Raw genomic sequence first — 19,448 nt, forward strand, 5'->3', positions numbered from 1 at the left:
TAGCTATTCAAAGTGGCTTGAGGTTGTACCTGTCTCTTCAACCACCACTGCAAAGACCATTCAAGTACTGAGGGGGATTTTTGCTGCACATGGGCTTCCGGATGTGTTGGTGTCTGACAATGGCCCTCAATTCACCTCTTCCGAATTCCAAGTTTTCTTATAGGCCAACATGATTCGTCATGCCACCTCTGCACCTTTCCACCCTTCCACCAACGGTATGGCTGAACGGATGGTCCGCATCACCAAGGATGCTTTAAAGAAACTGACCTATGGAGACTGGCACCACAGGTTGGCAGACTTTCTTCTTGCACACCGCACCACACCTTCAACTTCTACTGGGAAAAGCCCAGCTGAACTGCACTGGGGCTGCAAAATGACTACTAAACTTGACCGGTTGCACCCGGACAGACTGCCTCCTAAGGCTACACAACCCAGGGCACCGAGGTATCTGCAAGTGGGTGCCCCGGTATGGACCCGTAATTACGGGCCAGGTCACTTGTGGGTTCCTGCTGTAGTATGCAAGGTTACTGGTCCTTTGTCCTACGAGGTCTCGTTGGATGATGGTCGTGTCCTTCGACGGCATATCGACCAGCTGCGTAAAAGACTGGACTTACCCTCAGAAACTCCTGGGCCTTTTCCAGGGGAGGAGGGGGACCACTATAGGAAAAGGGATGGGTGTTGGCAGCAGCCGGGCCCAAACAGAGAGGCCACAGACGGCCTATTCCAAGATTCCGCAAGTGTTCCAAACAGGAATCCATGGGAAATAGGAAGCACACAGGCACCAGTGCCTACTCCAGCCAGGGAGTCACCCAGGGGGCATACTCATCATTCACCCATACCATTTAGCACTCCAGTCAGGGAGAATAACCGGGAGCATCCTAATAACTCAAACATTGCAAGAGAGCTGGCACACAACCAGTCTAGTTGGCCCAGTACTGCTACTGTTTCCAGAAGGAGGTATTCACACAGGGAGGTGGCCGGAGAGGCACGTCCCAATTCTGACACCTCCGGCATAGATGGGGGGGCAACTGAGTTTTGGGGAAATACTGAAACCCCAGACAGTCCCATTATGGGACTGGGAAGTGAAGGAATGTAGCCCCTTGATAGGTCCAGTGTGGGCCTGGGAGACTCTACAGAGTTGCCTAATAGTGGCAGTTTATTAGAGGGTCCAGAGAGCTTGCAACTAGGCAGGTCAACCAGGTTATTGGGAGAACAAAGTCCCAGTCTGACAAGCCCGATGGGCAAGCAAGCAGACCAGGCAACGGGGCACGGTCCATGGGAACCACCAGGGTCTGAAAGAGGGGGCAAATTCATGTCATCCTCTGGGCAAAATGGAATTGGGGATTCTCAGGGTCTAAGGAGGTCATAGAGAGTCAAGAGATCTCCTAAGTACCTTGAGGACTTTGTAACTCTGCTGGCAAGGCAGAAACAGTGAGAGGGTGTCTGCTGTTGGGAGTAATGGAAATATGGGCATTGGGTATTAATGCCCAGAACAATAGCCCAGTACCATTGGAGCATGGATTGGCACACTACGCTCATGTTGAGGTCGCGTGTAACTATTCATATAGTTTATTAGTCTTAGCCGGGGAGGGAAGGGGTGTTGTGTCCTGAGCCTGCAAAGGCAGGCTCGGGACGTTGCAACGGTCCCAGGCAGTTGCAAGCTGCCCGGGACCAGACTGGCTGGCGCCGGCTTCGCGCACATGCGCGAGGCACGGAGCGCGCCAAATGTTGCCATTTGGTCCGGGGAAGCGTTCTTAAGAGAGGCAGAGAGGTTTGCGTGCCTCAGAGTTGAAACAGAGCTGAAGAAACAACAATAAAGGCTTCTTGACACTACGAGATGCTCTGTGATTTATTGCCATTAAGCTGAGGACTCAACATTAATATTCATAAATTGAAAGTATTTGGTAATTTCTCAGAGCTTTCAGACCATTTTGTTGTTGGACTTTGAAAGGCAGCTCCATAAACAAATATCTGCATATTTTTGCCCTGCATAAGATTGAAAGAAGATGGCAGTGGAATACCAGTAATTATTTTAATTATATCAGCAGTGAGTTGGAAAATTAAATTAAGTCAGGACTAAATAGAAGGAAGGTATTTTATGAGATGGAAAACTCTAACAGTCCGGCACATTAAGACCCATATTAGAAAGATGAGGAAGAAATTGCTTGATTTTGCATTTTAATGGGAACTTGTTCTATCTATGCTCCCCCAAGTCTATGAATGAACTGTAACACAACTATATGGCAAAACCTGCACTTGTCCAAATACTGTGCTGCAGCTAAACAATCCTGCACCCAAATGCTTGATATATTATGGGAAAGTGCATTAAAAAAGGTACTAAATTGAGGAAAATTGCTTTCAAATGCCTAGGGCAATTACTGTATACATTATTGGAAATGTACATCCAATTATGTTCAAACTTTCATTTGGATTTTTCTAAAAATACAAAGTGAGATGAACACTGGGCAGAGTAAACTTAAATTTTGAAAAAATAGAAATGAGTAAAACCCAGTTGAATAGATTTACTCTTCTTTATCAGTAAGTAATAGTTTGATGGTGACTGCTTAGATGGGCTTTTTTATGCAACAGCAGAAGGAAAGCAGGATATTTTGCCAGTACAGTTTTAAGTTAGTATAACTGCCTGAGAAACACAGAAGGGGAAAAAAGTGGGAGGAATCATGCTGAATAAATGGAACAGAAATAAAAATATAGCATTGAAAGAAAAATCAGGTCTGATTCCAGGCCAGGAATAAAATGGAGGCTGCTTTTGAAAGAAGGTTCCTATTTATTAGTCAGCTGTCTCAGAACTGCATGCTATTGCTGGTTTTGCTCATCAATAAATGGGAACCTTCTTTCAAAATCGGACCTGATTTTTCTTTCAACAATAGTAACAAAGAAAATTGACCCAGAGTTGTTTAAGATGGGCAGCCATATAAATCTTTTAAATAGATAAATAAATTAGTGGCATTTAACAATAAATGTGGTATGATTGGGTGAACAAAAGAAAAACAGTGAATCTTTACATGTTGAAAGCACAAGGAGGTGTTTGTTCCAAGGGAAAGCTGGGATGATGATGATGAGGAGGAGGAGTATAAATATTCTAATAAAGAATATTTATTAATAAAGAATAAAGACTTTTAAGTCAGTGGGAATGGGATTAATTCCATCAAAAGGGATGGGCAAACTTCTTAACACAACCTTCATTTTAAGATAATAGAAACACACTAGACTATGAAAGAAAAATATAAAAGAGTTTGTGCCACTTCCTTGCATAATTAAAATCTAGGTCCAATCCCAGCATGAGGTAAGGGCAGATGGTTGGGGCACAAATGCTAAGGTGAAGAAAACTGGATGGGTTTCTTAAATAAAAGGAAGATATTAAGCAATAATTTTTACTAAAAGAAAACAAAGGGAAGTACGTGTCCTTTGAAACTCAGAGGAACTAAATGGAGAAGGAAAATAAGGGCCCCACTAAAATTGTCCCCAAATATATTATCTCTTAAACTTTACTGCACATTTGTTAATAAGCATACATCCATTTTAGCTGTGTTCATCAAAATAAATATAACCTCTGTTTTAGCAAAATAAGCAAAAAAGTGGAAATGAATGATAGCATTCTATCATTAACACTTTTTTTCATCAGGAAATGCACTTTATTTTTTCAGATAAATTATAATCTAGGAATGAGGCCCGGGGGGGGGGGGCATCTACCAGTGAGGATTTTAAGAAAGCCAAGTTGACAGCCACAAAAATGTGATTGAGGCTCTGCCTTCTTTTTTTAATATTCCTCCTGAAAGATTAAAGCTTTGGCCATATGATTGTGGCCAGATTGACTTTTTTTTTTTGACACACACCACGCCTCCCTCCAGATGCCTTTGGTCTTAGCCCTGTGGCCCCTGAATTCCATTCCTGGAATTAAGCCATGTTTGATCACATTGCCAACTTCTGATGGCACAGTCCAATGGCAGGGCTTCCTATCAGTTTTAGGTGAGCAACCCAAAAGATGTAGCCTCAAAGTTAAAGAAAGTTCACATTTAACCTTGCTCTCCTCCCCCACCTGAGAAAAAGAGTGGTCCATCCAGGAGTGGGATGTGCTCCCCTTCACCATCCCTGGACCTTATCTTCCATCCAAGTGCAGAGCCCACACACTGCCAAGCTCCCCGCAAACCCAGAGAGCTACATTCTGAGTGCTGTGCACATTCCCAAACTCCTGTGATTTTCTTTCCGAATGCAATTCTAGATAGTCCTCAACAATCACAACTGGAGCCAGAATTGCTACGCATGGTGATTGTTAAGTGAGTCATGCTGGTCTTATGATTTTTTTTGCTTAACAGTTGTTAACAAACCATTGCAGCTGTTAGAAGAATCATATGGTGGTAATCATATTTCCCCTGTTGACTTTGGTTGTTGTAAACTGACTGGGAAGGTCACAAATGGTGATCACATGACCCCCGAGGTGCTGCAACCATTGTGAATATATACCAGTTACCAAACACCTGAATTTTGTTCATGCAACCATGAGGAGGCTGTGATTTGCTGAAGACACAGGATGCAAGTGCACATTGTAAATCAGTTTTTTTTTCAAGCACTGTTGCGATTTCAAACAATGGCTAAATTAATTGTTGTAAATAGAAGACTACCTGTACTTTAATGCCACAAGAGCTGCAGCAAAAAGCAACCAGAGGAGGATTTACAAGACAAATATAGTGAAAGTGGAGAAAGAGTTGCCTTGGGGTCCACAAGTATGAGGAGATCTGTTTCCACCCTATTCTTCGTTCATTGTCTTTAGCAAATCTGAATGATGGAGCAGGGTTATCATATCTGGCTGCAGAAATGCTGATAGAATTTTCTCAATCACCTTGCTGCCTGGAGGGATCATCTGGATAACCACGATCCAAGTTCAGGCCTTAATAACAGCTATTGCAGAAGAGCAGGATAGAGGGCAGATGACAGCAAGAAAGGGGAGATCTGTTCCTCTGCTACCTCCCTCTCATCTTCTGCCCTCCACTGTTGCAAAAGCCTTCACTAAAACAATCCCTGCTCCCCCTCCCAGGCCATAAAGATCTACATGGCATTAGGAACAAAAGCCAGCCTTCCAGAACAGAAAAGGAAATATATGGATGGAGAGATGGAGATGCGTGTGTATGGAAAACAAAACTAAGATTGTCCTTCTGTCAAGGATAAAAGTAAGAGCTTGTTCTTTTTGAAGATAAAGGAAACCCCACCTATTCCAGAATCCCACATTACATGTTATATGCAAACATAGGCAACCATACACACTCAGGGAGAAAACAGATTATTTTGAGGTTATCTTCATAGATGGGATTTCTGTGAATGATGACTTCCCCTCTTCTATTTATTATGGTGCTTTTGTCCCTCCTATATCAAAGAATGGAAAGGTAATTTTCAGCAATGAATTATTCATACTCTGTGCTGTTGTGCCATTTGATATATTCTGAAATATTTAGAGAGCTATTTAATTCACTAATGATAAGTTAGCCAATTCTCAGAAGTGATAAGTTACTAAAGACCCACATAAAAAAGCCGGTGCTGCTTTTGATATATAGCATATGATCATCTCAAGATGATGGGAACTTAGGCTTGGTATCTGTCTTAGGTATAGTAATATTTGGCCATCTTGTTTGGGTTGGGAAAATTAGCTGCATCAGCCTGGCTAATGCTGGGATGGGAAATCACCAGGAGATCTCAGAATGAATGATAGATCAGGAATTTTGGTCACATAGCAGAAGAAGGCAACAAAAAGCTCTTATGTCCAGGAAACTGCATCTCTTAAGTCATCAGGAATCTCACGTGACATAAAGGAGACAGTGCCTTGATCAACCCATGACAAAAAAACAAATAGAAAGTTTGTTCTGAATAATTTTTCATTAAAAAAGAACAGAACTCCTGAAATGACTATTTTCTCTGACATGAACTCTTGTTTTAGCAAGTTACAATGGTTATACTAACAATGCAACTTCCAGATTAATTCTATAAGTATCGAATCCAACTGAAATGATCACTTTCCAATGTGTTACAGATTATTTGACATGATTGCTTGTCAATTTATTTTAAATAATTAAATTATTTCATTTAGTTTTATATCACTTCCTATGTCAAGAATACCATATCACAAAGCCCTATACCATGGGTGTCAAACTGCTGCCCATGGGCTGGTTGTATCATACGGAGACTGCACCCACCCCAGCTCCAGCAATGAAAAAAATGTTGCGATATGTCACAACACGTCACATGACATGGCAAGTTTGACACTTATGCCCTATACAATAGATTAAAATAGCAGATATAAATATTAAAGAAAAAGTATTCAACAATTAAACTTAGCACAGCAATCCTTTCCTAATTCTGGAGCGTTATGTGATTTCACACCTGGCACATCTCATGATCTTATGTGAGATTTTGCTTTTCTTACAAAATGTAGGGCATTTTTTAAAAACATGTTTCAACTCTGATGCAAAAGGAGTTCCCAAATTATTTGTCATCAACACCTGGAAAAGTATTTCTTGCTGCGGGATGTTTTTGTCAATTTCACTATTTTCCAGATTCCTTACATTTTATCAGTCTTATACTCAGTCTTCAGTGACCACTGACAAACAAGCAGAGTATGAAGACCCCGATTCCTTGGTCTTAGCCACCCCATTTTTAAAAAAACTAATGAATTTCACCTGCAAAAACTGAATAGATAATTAAACAATATCCAGGCCATCTTAATCCTGGAACCTTGTTGGAAGGGCCATGTAGGCCCCTGAGTCCAAGTCCTTGTTCTGAGCAAGAATTTAAATTAAAGCATTCATGGCATTTTTACACTACTGTGCACTCATAAATGTATTAGCCCCACATATCACCCATGCCAAATCCATTGCTCTGAATTTGGGGCTGCTGCGAACCAAGGCATTCATTATCCTTTTAGAAGCCAAAGTACTACCTAGTACTAACTATCCTTTTCTTCCAGGATATCCAAGAAGCAGGATACAGGATGGGGCTGAGCAGATACAGTAGGAGGAGGCTGGATTCTACATTGCTGGGGCAGATGATAAAGAGGGTGTGCTTCAAATTCAGCTTAATAATATCCCAGAGAAGACCTATTTGGTTTCTCCTGCAAAGGAGCAGCAACTACCTGGTCTTTGCTCCTCTCAGAAATGTCTGCTTTGGTTAATACAGGTAGTCCTTGACTTACGACCACAACTGAGCCCAAAATTTCTGTCGCAAGCAAAACAGTTGTCAAGTGAGATTTGCTTCATTTTATGACCCTTTTTGCCACAATTATTCAGTGAATCACGGCAGTTGTTAAGTTAGGAACCCAATTGTTAAGTGAACCTGGCTTTCCCATTGACTTTGCTTGTCAGAAGGTTCGCAAAAGGGGATCACATGACCCCGGGATGCAGCCACCGTCATAAATGTGAACCAGTTGTCAAGGGTCCAAATTTTGATCATGTGACCATGGGGATGCTGCAACGGTCGTAAGTGTGAAAAACAGTCATAAGTCTGTTTTTTTCTGTGCCGTTGTAACTTCGAATGGTCACTAAACAAATGACTGTAAGTTGAGGACTTCTTGTAGTTGAATGGGGAACCACCTAAGAATATCAGGCTCATTTACTAGATTAGGAAGCTTTTTAAAACCCTAAAGAGTGTGTTAAAACATGCTGATGCTGTTGAAGCACACTGGAGCCATCACAAATTAAGTTTAACTTGAGGGTATCTTATGTTTTACAATATAGTGTGATGCTACGTAACATTATTGTGATGAGAAAAGTTTTAATTGATGTGTGAAGATTCAGTTGTACGCTTTACAGGTATCTTAGAAAGCCAAAGGATACAAAAGCAATTCTTTGTTTTCTTGTACTCTCTGTTCCTACAACACACACACACACACACAAACACACAGACACAAACACAGTCAGCACTTCTTCATGGTCAAAGATGCAGTTGGTGCAAAAGGATTGATCTGGCCAACCTTTTCAGAAGAGATTCGGCAATAAACCTGTTTACCAAACTACAAATTCCCTTATAAAACTAAGAAATACTGCAACCTACCTTTCAGTTTTGTCTTTCCTTATATTAAACAAGTGTTATCAGGAAATAAAGAATCCCTTGTATTTTGCTCACTGGTGATTATGCTCAAGTGAATTATGAAAGAATTCAGATACATAGCCAATACAAGTACATATGAGTGATATTCTAAGCCTTGAGTGTTACTTTATATAGGCTTGTCTGATTAAATATTCATACTGACCTATCATTAAGACATAACATGGTTAGCGGAAATATTTTTGAGTTAAAAAAGTGGGGTTGTCTTATAGAATTGTGCTAATATACCCGGAAAACAAAATAGACCCAACAATCCCACATTTATTATGGATTCTTACAAGACAACCTGGATCTATTAGAGAAATGAATATTTTATTGCAAGATTATGTAATTTTAATTGTATTGTTGTGCTACTTTTTTGACACACTTGAATAAGCTGTAACACACCACCAATCAACTTAATGGTTGGGAGGGGGCGTATTACAATTTATTCAAGTATGTCAAAAAAAAGTAGCACAACAATACAATTAAAATTGTATTGTATCCTAATGGTGGACTCCTCCCAGCTCTGTGTGTTGGTGGATTTCAGCTTCCATGCCTTGGGGACTGGATCTAGGGTGGCTTGGGAATTCATGGCCATCTCAAGTTCTCATGGTCCCTCCCGTCACGCACAGGGGACCACACATTCAACCTGGTTTTCACCTTGGAGCAATGTGGCTCAGAATAGGCACCTTTGGAGGCCAAAGCATATAAGGAAAGGCTGCTGGAATTGAGTATGTCTAGTTTAATGAAGAGAAGGACGAGGGGGGACATGATAGCAGTATTCCAAGATCTCAGGGGCTGCCACAAAGAAGAGGGAGTCAAGCTGTTTTCCAAAGCACCTGAGGGCAGGACAAGAAGCAACGGATGGAAACTAATCAAGGAGAGAAGCAACCTAGAACTAAGGAGAAATTTCCTGACAGTTAGAACAACTAACCAGTGGAACAACCTGCCTCCAGAAGTGGTAAATGCTCCAACACTGGAAGTTTTTAAGAAGAGACTGGACAGCCATTTGTCTGAAATGGTATAGGGTTTCCTGACTGAGCAGGGGGTTGGACTAGATGACCTCCAAGGTCCCTTCCAACTTTATTATTATTATTATTATTTTGGATGGAACATTGTAGGATAGGCAAGGCGGGTTGTATGACGTGTGAGTTCCGGCACCTTTTTTTTTTTTTTTTTTTTAAAAAGCACTGGCTTTGGTAATGTACAATGAACTAATAATGTACAATGAACTAATCTTGAATGTAAACAAATAGAATCATTCAAACACTTCTAATGTAAAATGTGCCTTATGAAGCAAAAATACTGTCTGGACCTCTTAATCCAACTACATGGGGGGGGGAAATTGTCATCATTATATCATCATCATCCTTATTATGGTTTGTTGCACAATTGGTCAAATATTTAGACTACATTTGGCATTTTTGTTCACCTATTGAGTTATTATATTTTTATCTTGCTTTTTTAATATATAAATCAAGATGATGAACATATCTAAAACTCCTGCCTCATATAATGTACAATCTCCAGCTTATGGCAGAAAAGCTTTGCGTGGTGGTACATCTCTGATTAAAAGCAAATGAGAACTTTAAAAGCTGTTTCATTTGGGGGGGGGAAGCAAATGTGCTTGAGAATTTGGTGCTGATTGCTGGTTCATTCTTCCAACTGCTTCAGCAGCTGGACGTCCCCCATTTACATCCATTTTGTTTGTTGTCCTCCTGCTGTTTGCAGCATGGGGTTGATTATTGACCCTGGGCTCCAGGATGTTCCCATCCTCCTTGGGGCTTGGGTGATGTCCCAGCCTCATCTGGAGCAGCCAGCTGCTCTGCTGTGCTCAATGTCCCTACAGTGCTGTTTCTCCTTCTTCAGCAGGTAGCGCTGCTATTTGCTTGGCTTTCATTAAAGAACAGATTTTTGAATTAGGACACAATGTGGATTTCCACATTCACAAAACAACAGTAATAAGGACCCCTCTTGAGAACTTTGGTAGTCATGCTTCTAAGTCTTAGGGCTCTGATAGAAAGAAGGAAATGAGCATCTTGGGAACATTCAGGGCTTTTCTTAGCATGGTGAAGCTTGCAATCCCTGAAGTGTCCTGTTCTTTTGTATCCCCCTGATACTCTCCTGGATTGTATCCCTTTATAAAAATAGCATTGCTGTTGATCTGATTATCAAGATTTGTCAGCTGCTTTCCAGGCAATTAAAAACTGGATTTCAATAAGCAGGAGTTGCTTGCAGGAAATATTGCAAGTCCTTGAAATTATGAGATAAAGTATTATAGACACAATGATAAGAAATGTGACTAATGTCATTTTACCGCCCCAAATGAAACAGCAGGCACTGTTTGCACTTAATAAATAAACATCAACCTTTAAAATGCAACTCAAAAGCCTGTCCGGAATTGCCTAACAAAATTTAAACAATAGATTACATTCTAATTACATTATTGATACACCCAATCAGATACAGACATGCAAAATTATTGAGCTGAAGGATTTGATTAGCTGAGAATCAGACAATCCATAGATTTCCTATATTGATTTTTTTCTTTCAACAGATTTACTTTGTATTTTGTGATCTTCTCCAACTATGGAGTCATTAGTCCAGTTCTCTGAATGCCACAATATATCATGTCTCATGGGACATTTACATTAGGCTTTGTCCCTTTGGAGGAGAATAAATCAGAGATGTCAGACAGCCATTCACTTCTAAGGCTGTGCAAAGGTGTAAACTTCATTTGTGTTATTATTGCCTGGGCACAAATGGAAAAGATTGCCTTGCCTGAGAATAAAACACAATTAATCAATAACTATTTATTTCTTTTGAGTGAGGGTAGGGAAGGAAAGGTTAACTCAAGGGCAAGAACAATGGAACAAAATTACTACCCAACTTCTTGAACTGAGTAACATGTAAAGACAGAAACCTCTGTCATATGTAGACTATTACATTATCCAAAGCCTGTTCGGTCATTAAAAAAAAAATAAGAATCAGAAAAAGCCATTTTTTCATGAGGTAATTTGTTTCCTAGATTATTTATTTTGGAAATGTGTATGCATATCTAAAATAATTCCCAATAAAAGCAAATGAATAAATATGCTATAAAATATAGAACAAAATATTAAAAGCTCATTGAAGAAAACTGGAACCAAATGCAAATAAAAACTGAAGTGCATCAACTGACTCTAATCTTCCTGACCTGCTCAAAACTCAGCCTTCTATCCAGATTGTTGGGGGCAATATGTTGACTCTATAAACCACTTAGAGCTGTAAAACACTGTGAAGTGGTATATAAGTCTAAGTGCTATTTCTATTGCTATACTACAGTTAGCAGATATCTTAAATAGGCAAAGGAGGATATGGACAATTGGAAAGGGAGACACACTGAGGGAGGAAGACACACTGATAGTTTAACATTCTTGGCATCTGTAAACAAAAATTACACTTGAAAATGCAATACAAATCAATTTATGCCTATATATATATATTACCTTAAGTGTGCACCCTGTCAGCCCAAATATGGGAGAAAGAAATCTTCTTTCTTTTCTTTTCTTTTGCCTGTATCAGCTCAATCCAGAGCCATCCACAAGCAGCAGTCGCCAACTGCGACATCATTTTGCATTTTTAGGTTATATATATATACAGTAAATACTTTTTCCAGCATCACAAAGCCTGGTTTTCCAATGGCAATACTTTTTGCCATTTATTTTCAACATATGCTAGTGATAATATAGAATCATTGATTATATGCTTCCCTAATTTCACCACAGAAAATATAGAAGTCATGTAATCTACAGATTAGAGTCTGTAGATTTGGAGGGGATGGATTGAAGCCAACTGCTGGAATCAGAAAATAAATTAAATAAAGCAAATCTAGACCAGTGGTTCTCAACCTTCCTAATGTGGCAACCCTTTAATACAGTTCCTCATATTGTGGTGACCCCCAACCATAAAATTATTTTTGTTGCTACTTCATAACTGTAATTTTGCTACTGTTATGAATCGTAATGTAAATATCTAATATGCAGGATGTATTCAAAGTTACAACGGCACTGAAAAAAGTGACTTATGACCATTTTTCACACTTATGACCGTTGCAGCATCCCCAGGGTCATGTGATTTACATTTTGATGCTTGGCAACTGATTCATATTTATGATGGTCACATTGTTCCAGGGTCATGTGATCGCCTTTTGCAATTTCTGACAAGCAATGTTAATGGGGGAAACCAGATTCACTTAACAACCATGTTACTAATTTAATCGCTCTCCCCCTCTTGCTTTCTCACTCCCTCCCTCTCTCTCTCTCTCTCTCTCTCTCTCTCTCTCTGTCTCCCTCTTTCTTTCTTTCTCTCCCTCTCTCCCCCTATTTCTCTCTCCCTCTCTCCCTTTCTTTCTCCCTCCCTCTCTCTCCCTTTCTTTCTCTCCCCCTTTCTCTCTCCCTCTGCTTCTCTCTCCCTCTCTCCCTCCCTCTCCCTTTTTCTCTCTCCCCCTTTCTCTCTCCCTCTCCTTCTCTCTCTCCCTCTCTCCCTCCCTCTCCCTTTCTTTCTCTCTCCCTATATTTCTCTCTCTCCCTCCCTCTCTCCCTTTCTCCCTTTTTCTCTCCCTCTCTCCCTCTTTCTCTCCCTCTCTCTCTCCCTATATTTCTCTCTCTCCCTCCCTCTCTCCCTTTCTTTCTCTCTCCCTCTTTCTCTCCCTTTCTTTCTCTCTTTTCCTCCCTCTCTTCCTCTTTCTCTCCCTCTGTCTCCCTTTCTTTCTCTCTCCCTTTCTCCCTCTCCCTCTTTCTCCCTTTCTTTCTCTCCCTGTCACTCTCTCTTTCTCTCTCTCCCTCTCTCTTTCTCTCCCTCTCTCCCTCTCTCTATTTCTCTTTCCCTTTTTCTCTCCCTCTCTCTATTTCTCTCTCCCTCTCTTCCTCTCAAAGATCCTTAAAATCCTTAAAAGTTATGCTTGGGTGGAAGACTTTTTCTTTTAAAGATGGGGTGGGTTGGCAGACAAGTACTCCAAAAAAAGGGGGGGTGCGAATAGGCATCCAGTAGCTAGCTTGAAGTTTGAATGACTTCTTTCTCTTGCCACTGGTTTCTAGGAGGAGTAAAAGACATCCAGCACTGCAATCAGGCACCCTGGACTGGCCATTCCAGGTCTTCCTGCACCAGCTGACTTAGTTGTCTGCAACCTCCTATTGTCACTTGAGAGGGGGGGAAGGGACACGGGTGGGAGAGATTCCTTCTTTCTCATCCGAGGAGGGAAGTTATGTTGGACCATCAACTATGTGTCGAGCCCCTGGGCCCAACATTTGCAGGCAGGCGGGAACCCACCCGCTGAGCCGCTGCCTCCCCATTGCCCTCCACGCCAGCTGGCTCTGTCACCAGACCTCCCAGCTGACAAGTGCACATTCAGGGGGTCGCCAGCTGATGGCACAGAAGATCGGCGCCGCAGCGGCCTCCCAGCCACCCACTTCTTTGGCTGGAGCAATTGCCAGGGCTTGCATGGTCACCGGTGGCGGGGAGCGCGTCAGCAGCCATTGGGGACCACGCCAGCGGTTCTGTGCCACAGAGGCTTGAGGCGCGGGATGTGGAGCAGCGCAGTGCCATGGGAGGCGACAGGACAGGGGGAGGGGTTACCTGCATCCTGCCAGCCGAAGTCTGGAAGCCTGCCTGAATGAAGAATTTTAGGGGGAGTTGAAAGCAAGATAGGTTCCTAAGACCATCGGAAATATGTGTTTTCCAATGGTCTTAGGTGACCCCTGTGAAAGGGTCGTTCGATCCCCAAAGGGGTCGCGACCCACAGGTTGAGAACCGCTGATCTAGACCGTCACATCTATTGATCGATAAAAGAAAGAAAGAAGCAGACAATTTATAAAGTCACAGTATGTGGAAGTTTCAATCACTCCTGTTCTGAAAACAGTCTACCATGATAATAATTTAAAAAAAATTCAAAAAGCCAGACAACATTTGATTTGAAGATTATGCCTGCTGGACAGAGGACATACCAGATATCCGGTGATCCTAAGTGAAATTTATATTTGGTGAAGCATGTCAGAAAGCACCCCTACTGGGTCAGTAGGAGAGAGAAAACCTTACCTTAAAATAGGAGCCCTAATGATCAGTTTAAACTGCCTCAGATATGGACTGGGGAGGAGACAAAGGCAACATCTCAAGGACATGTTATTAAATAAACAGCAAGACATGTTCAGAGGCATAGGATAAATAACTATTAGAATGTCTCTGCGTGTCTCTCTCCTGTGTTTAACATAAAGTAGTTTTAAGTTTATTAAAATCACAGTCAGTACTTTGGCACTTTTGAGTGGCTTTTTATGACCATGTCCTTTCATCAGCTTTCTTACAAGAAATATGCACCGAGATGATTCTTCCTAACATTAAATAAATAGTCCATCTGAAGGCACAAGAATGAGCAGACATCAAGATTAACTTCTTAAGAACATACTTCCAATTGCACTAAGGCAGGTGTGTTATGGGGTGAACACATGGATAATGAGATATAAATTTAATGGGCTGGTATTCTCTTTCTCTCTTCTTTCTCTCTCTCTCCCAATCTTCCATGTTTATTTGACCATATATTAGACAGTATCCCTTTCAGGCATATCCAGTTTATCCAAGTTCTGAGATTAAAGATTATTAGGCCATTATTCTGGAAGTCTTTCAGGTATAATTATTCCAAATAAACAAAACAAATGAGGAAGTCATGCAAGATTAGTCATATTGGAGGATAGTGGCCTCAGGTCTTGCACATTCCCTTTCACAATGTGTAAATCTGTTTTTCATGCCAAGTGCTGTGGCTCTCCTTTTGAGCTGAGATCTGTGTTTATCTCAAAAGGAGTGTTTTTGTCAAGGGCATAGACATCTGCCATTTAGCAGGCTTGGATTTTTTACACAGATGAACAACTTTGCCTAGCCTTATAAAAATGTGCTAATCTAAACGGCATTTTGCCATGCAAGGATGAAGATCGCCTTAGCGCAACAGCCCCAACTGTCCCATTTTCAGCTGAGTTCGTGGTTTGTAGTGGAAACCGATCCAAGTTTGTTAACCTTTCTGCTAATGGAACCCCTTTCCTCCTGTCTGTTCTACCTCAGGCACACAAATTTTAAAACATTGGGAGTAATTCTGCTGTAAGCAGAATTGTCATGAGAGTTGTGTTTCTTCAAGAATTGTTCTTTCTCTAAAAATTATTGGCTTGGTCCCAGGGACTAATATTGAAGGCAGAAGACATGGCCAAGAGCTGGAGGCCAATGATGACTAGCTAAAACTTACTTCAAGACAAGCCACATGGTATATTAATAGTAATAATGAATTTTCTATGTTAATATTTTGATAGATATAAAAAAGAGAAATGATAAAGATTCTTACTCTTATGTGCAACAATAGCGTTCCCCAACCTTTTTGGCACCAGGGATCAGTTTCGTGGGAGATAATTTTTCCACAAATGAAGCCAGGGGGAGGAGCCCACAACCTAGATCCCATGCATGCACAGTTTCATTCACCCACCACTGTGTGGCCTGGTTCCACAGCCCAATACCAGTCCACAATCCTAGAGTTGGGGACCCCTGTGCTACAGAATTACATAAAGTAAATAAATTTTGCAAACACTTTTTCCATTTCTAACAGCAGCAATTATGAACAAAGACAAAACTAAAGGGGGAAAATGCCCTTGGGTTAAATCAGCTTCATCAGATCATCATATAGGCAAAGTCCCTTAGCCACAAAGCCAATTCAGAACAAATGAAATATTTATTTCACCCTGAATTAGTTTTGTGAGGACCTGCAGTTTTGGCCAAAATAATGAAATATATCCTCATTATTAAGACAGAAGTTTAAAATGAAGGTGAACCATGAATTTAGTTCTTATAAGACCAAAGAAGGAAGGCACAGGAACCACATTATGGACAGAACATGGCAAAACAAACTCTCTCCAGGTTGACAAAGGAATGAAACAAGGCTGTTTAATTCCCCCTTATTTATGTATTCAAACGTGAGGTACTAATACTCTCTATAAAGCTTTAGTAAGACCACACATAGAATACTGCAACCAGTTTTGGTCTCCACACTATAAAAAAGATGTTGAGACTTCAGAAAAAGTGCAGAGAAGAGCAACAAAGATGATTAGAGAACTGGAGGCTAAAACCTGTGAAGAACAGTTATAGAAACTAGGCATGGCTAGTCTATTGAAGAGAAGGACCAGGAGAGACATGATAGCAGTATTCCAATATCTGAGGGGCTGTTACAGAGAGGAGTGGGGGTCAACATATTTTCCAAAGCACCTGAAGGCCAGACAAGGAATAATGGATGAAAACTGGTCAAGGAGAGATTCAACCTGGAAATAAGGAGAAATTTTCTGATAGTGAGAAGGATCAACCAATAGAACAGACTGCCTTCAGATGTTGTCGGTGCTTCATCACTGGAGGCTTTTAAAAAGAGACTGGACTGCCATCTGTCAGAAATGGTGTAGGGACTCCTGCTTGAGCAGGGGGTTGAACTAGATGACATACAAGGTCCCTTCCAACTATTCTATTCTATTCTATTCTATTCTATTCTATTCTATTCTATTCTATTCTATTCTATTCTATTCTATTATTATTTATATGCTGAATACATATTGAGGGAGGCTGAATTAGAAGGAAAGCATGGTTTCAAAGATGGAAGAAAAAATATCAGTAATGTGTGCAATGCTGATGAGATTACCCTGATTGTTGAAATGAACTGTAAACTCAGTAAAGAAACCAGCAATCAAGAAATATGATGCAGTCTAGCACTTTGTGGCATAGCAATGAAGAACCTAGAAAAGATTGAGATGCCTTGATATGTCCATATCTACAAACGTCAGAATTGTGTAGACAATGGTTTTCCCTGCGACACTCTATGGAAATGAAAATTGGACCCTGAAGAAGCAGGATTGAAAGAGTATTGACATGTTTGAACTTTGGTATGGGACAAAATTCCTGAGAATACCATGGACAACTGTGGAAACAGACAAATGGATCCTAGACCAATCAGTCTGGAAATCTCACTTGATCCAAAAGACCAGGCAGAAATTGTTATATTTTGGTCATACTATGCAAAGACCTAGGTCTTTTGAGAAGTCTGAATAGCTGGGAAAGATGGGAGAAAAGTTTATTCATTAGCATAATACAATGAGCTACGAATTAGTCAACTGCATCATATCCAGTCTTAAAACCATATGGTTCTCTTGTGGTTTAATTTACCACATGAATATCAATTTGGACTTGAATAAAAGTACCTAAAGTAAACATGGGAGAACATGTAGGAACATAATCTTTTCATTTCAAGGGATACCATCCTATCAGATACAAAATTGTTTAAGAAATAAATCTATTCCAGAATCCTCTAGAATATATTAATCAGAATAAACAAAAGACCTCACAATTTATGTATTAAGATGAATAATAACACTCACATCATTTCTAAGTATGAAATGATGAAATTATTAGAAATTAAGAAACTGTATTTCCCCAAATCTATTGGTAATAGTGTTTTTATCAATCACTATTTGACAATGATTTCACAGGAAGAACTAGATTCACCAGATGTGCCATTAAGAAAAGCTGACAAAATATATTGTGGTAGCACTTCTGTTAGCCTTACACTCAAACACATTCCAGAAGACATCTCAAGAGACAAATCAAAGAATAAAAAATACTTATTTCTACTAATAGAAATAAAGGGGAAGAGAATTCAGTCATATAGATTGAGAACTCTTTTCACTCTATAGCTTATGGATTTTAAGTCTTTTGAAATTTGAAATTTGTTTCTGCCCTTTCAACCCAACTGATTTCATATTCTATAGAAACAAATCCTATGTAGCTACATATAGAATTGCAGCAGCTGAATAATGAAGGCCCATAATTTAGCTGGATTGGTTCCAGACTTAGCTGTATTTAGAGCAGTCCCACTGAACTCTGTGACATTTGAGTCAGTCTTTATAAAAATAAGATGCCTGTTTTTGCTAACTGTCCTCTAAGCATGACTATGTATACATCCCAAACCCCATCATCTATTAGTTTAAGCCAATAAGGTCTGTCCCTCACTTGTTCTTTATTTTGGCTGGGCTACCTAGCACCTTTGGCACTGCTCCTTCAAAGTCTCAGGTCAGGAACTTTTAAAAAATGTTATCTTACCCACTTTGAGATGCTTCATAGGGCTTGCAAGCTTTGAGCTGCAATTGGAAGAAAAAACCTAAGTAAACAGAAAGACAGCAGGCCTGAAGGAAAAAAAAAAAACCCTGTTAAGAGTGTGACTGCTGCTTTGAAGACATCCGAGACCTCCGGGGCAGCTCCAGCTGTCTCTCTAGCCCAGCGGCTGTGAAGGGCATGAGGGTCCTTGTGTACATGATACTTCAGTTGTAACATAGTGCCACAGCAGGAGGAGGCGGTGAGTTGATGATGAAGATTTCAGTGGGAAAAAAGTGCTCCACTTAGGCTTCCTGCCTGCCATACCTTTTGTTGGCCATATGCTGCATTAAAACAAAAGATATTATTTCTTGTAAGAAATAAACCTGGAATAGATAAAGGTTTAATAATTAACAAGAATTTGAGTAGGAACCTGGATGTGCAATGCAAATAAGAAAGGGAGAAAGCCAAAATGGAATTTTAAAAAAACAGTAGCACAATTTTAAACACAGAAAGATTTTCTGAGGCCAAAATCACAATATCGGCTGCATGATCAAATGCAAGTTTTTAGTTGGGGGAGGCACATTTCCAAATGAATGCACAAAGCATTGCGACCTTCTCTGGCGAAGGGTCAACATTCAAACTTAAAGATTTTTTTAATTCAAACCTAAAGACTGCCCCCGGAGCTACTGATACAGTTCTACAAAGGAATGACTGAGTCTGTCATTTGCACCTCCAAAATTGTCTGGTTTGGTACAGCAACCAAACAAGACAGACAGATAGTTAGGACTGCAAAAAAAAAAACCAGTTCCAATCAGGCTGCCTTCCATTGAGGACCTGTATACTGCATGGGTCAGAAAGAGGGCTGTGAATTTATCTACAGACCCCTCACATCCTGGACATAAACTATTTGAACTTCTTCCCTCTAGAGCAGAGGTAGGCAACCTTGGCTCTTTTATGACTTGTGGACTTCAACTCCCAGAATTCCTGAGCCATGCCAAGGTTGCCTACCCTGTTCTAGGGCATTGCACGCCAAAACAACTGGACCCAAGGACAGTTTTTCCCCCTATTCCGTAAGTCTGCTAAACAAATAATTCCTAAAATACTGTCTTATGTCCCTGGGATGTCAAACCACCTACTAGGACTGTATTACTACTATTCTTCTCACTTTTTCTATTACCTACAGTATTTCCTTAGCTTCTTATGACTGTAACTTTATT

The 19,448-nt window shown here is 40.5% G+C and overlaps 1 protein-coding gene across 1 annotated transcript in view; it reads right to left on the reverse strand.

The window, feature by feature from the left end:
* The window catches only part of LOC120318138 (myosin-IIIb-like), a 64,562-nt gene extending 46,284 nt beyond the window's left edge, over positions 1-18,278 (reverse strand). The window contains exon 1 of the mRNA XM_039365460.1: positions 18,238-18,278. The gene's annotated coding sequence lies outside the window, so the exon portion shown is untranslated. The remainder of the gene's footprint in view (positions 1-18,237) is intronic.
* Between the last annotated feature and the right edge of the window lie 1,170 nt (positions 18,279-19,448).

The sequence above is a fragment of the Crotalus tigris genome, unplaced genomic scaffold, assembly GCF_016545835.1.
Source record: "Crotalus tigris isolate CLP2741 ecotype Arizona unplaced genomic scaffold, ASM1654583v1 scf7180000020074.1721668, whole genome shotgun sequence".
Taxonomy (NCBI): Eukaryota; Metazoa; Chordata; class Lepidosauria; order Squamata; family Viperidae; genus Crotalus; species Crotalus tigris.